The sequence below is a fragment of the Arachis hypogaea genome, chromosome 13 (genome assembly GCF_003086295.3).
Source record: "Arachis hypogaea cultivar Tifrunner chromosome 13, arahy.Tifrunner.gnm2.J5K5, whole genome shotgun sequence".
NCBI lineage: Eukaryota > Viridiplantae > Streptophyta > Magnoliopsida > Fabales > Fabaceae > Arachis > Arachis hypogaea.
This window is the reverse complement of record NC_092048.1, coordinates 105409795-105411982: the sequence shown is the minus strand read 5'-3', so window position 1 is coordinate 105411982 and position 2188 is coordinate 105409795. Positions and strand designations below refer to the sequence as shown.

The following is a 2188-nucleotide window of genomic DNA, read 5'->3' as shown; positions in this document are numbered from 1 at the left end:
TTCCATGAGAGATTTGGGTGATTTTTCCATGAGGGATTATAGGTGTTTCCATAAGGTTCACCCATGTAATTCACCTCTGCTATTGCAGGGTTCTCAAGATCATAAGCTTCTTCCTTAGAAGATGCCTCTTGAGTACTGTTGGATGCAGCTTGCATTCCATTCAGACTCTGAGAAATCATATTGACTTACTGAGTCAATATTTTATTCTGAGCCAATATGGCATTTAGAGTATCAATTTCAAGAACTCCCTTCTTCTGAGGCATCCCATTACTCACAAGATTCCTCTCAGAAGTGTACATGAACTGGTTATTAGCAACCATGTCAATGAGTTCTTGAGCTTCTACAGGCGTTTTCTTTAGGTGAATGGATCCACCTGCAGAAGTATCCAATGACATCTTAGCTAATTCAGACAGACCATCATAGAATATATCCAGGATGGTCCATTCTGAAAGCATGTCAGAAGGACACTTTTTGGTCAGTTGCTTATATCTCTCCCAAGCTTCATAGAGGGATTCACCTTCTTTCTGTCTCAAGGTTTGAACATCCACTCTAAGCTTACTAAGCTTTTGAGGAGGAAAGAACTTGGCTAAGAAAGCCTTGACCAGCTTATCCCAAGAATTCAGGCTATCTTTGGGTTGAGAGTCCAACCACACTCTAGCTCTGTCTCTTACAGCAAACGGGAAAAGCATAAGCCTGTAGACCTCGGGGTCAACCCCATTGGTCTTAACAGTATCACAGATCTGCAAGAACTCAGTTAAGAACTGAAAAGGATCTTCAGATAGAAGTCCATGAAACTTGCAGTTCTGTTGCATCAGAGAAACTAATTGAGGTTTCAGCTCAAAATAATTTGCTCCAATGGTAGGAATGGAGATGCTTCTTCCATGTAAATTGGAATTAGGTGTAGTAAATTCACCAAGCATCCTCCTTGCATTATTATTATTTTCGGCTGCCATCTCCTCTTCTTGTTCGAAAATTTATGTAAGGTTGTCTCTGGATTGTTGTATTTTAACTTCTCTTAATTTTCTTTTCAGAGTCCTTTCAGGTTCAGGATCTGCTTCAACAAGAATGTTCTTGTCCTTGCTCCTGCTCATATGACAAAGAAGGGAATAACAAAGAAAATATGGAATTCTCTATGTCACAGTATAGAGATTCCTTTGTGTGAGTCGAAGAAGAAAAGAATGTAATGTAAAGAAGAGAAGAGGGAAAACTCAAACACAGAGAGGGAGGTGGTGTTCGAATTTTTGGATGGAAGAGAAGTGTTAGTAGATGAATAAATAAATAGAAGGAGATGAGAGAGAGAATTTCGAAATTTAATTAAAATAAAAATTAGAATTGAAAGTTAGATTTCGAAAATTAAAGTTGAAATTAAATTAAAATTAAAACAATTAGTTAATTAAAAAGGAATTTTGAAAAAGGAGAGAGGGAATTTTCGAAAATAAGAGAGAGAGAGGATTAGTTAGGTAGTTTTGAAAAAGATATGATTGAAATGAAAAGATAAGATTGATCGAAAAAGTTTTGAAATTTGTTTTTGAAAAAGATATGATTGAAATTTAAAAAGATATGATTGAAACAAAAAGATAAGAATTGAAAATCAATTTTTTTTAAAAGGCTAAGAAGTTAGAAAAGATTTTGAAATTGAATTTGAAAAAGATATAATTGAGATTTTAATTTGAAAAATATTTGAAAAGAAAATTAAAAAGATTTGATTTTGAAAACTAAAGTTGATTACTTGACTAACAAGAAACTAAAAAGATATGATTCTAGAGTTTAAAGATTGAATCTTTCTTAATAAGCAAGTAACAACTTGAAATTTTTCAATCAATCATATTAAATGTTAGTAAAGATTTTGAAAATTAAGAAATAAAATAAGAAAAAGATTTTGAAAATCAAATTTAAAAAGTTTTCGAAAATATGAAGGTAAAATGAAAAAGATTTGATTTTTGAAAAAGATTTTGAAAAGATAAGATTTTTAAATTGAAAATTTGATTTGATTCATAGGAAACAATTAAATTTAAAAACTTTTTGACTAAATCAAATCATATTTTCGAAAATTTTGAGTAAAAGAAGGAAAAGATTTTTTTTTTATTTTTGAATTTTCAATGATGAGAGAGAAAAACATGAAAAAGACTCATAACATAAAAATTATGAATCAAAACACACAATGCATGCAAGAACACTATGAATGTCA

At 31.5% G+C, this 2188-nt stretch overlaps 1 non-coding gene across 1 annotated transcript; it reads left to right on the top strand.

Annotated features, from left to right (window-relative positions):
* Positions 1 to 449: 449 nt before the first annotated feature.
* On the top strand, positions 450 to 557 carry LOC112739398 (small nucleolar RNA R71). Its single transcript, XR_003170336.1, has one exon. It is a non-coding gene; the product is annotated as a small nucleolar RNA R71 (small nucleolar RNA).
* The last annotated feature ends 1631 nt before the right edge of the window (positions 558 to 2188 follow it).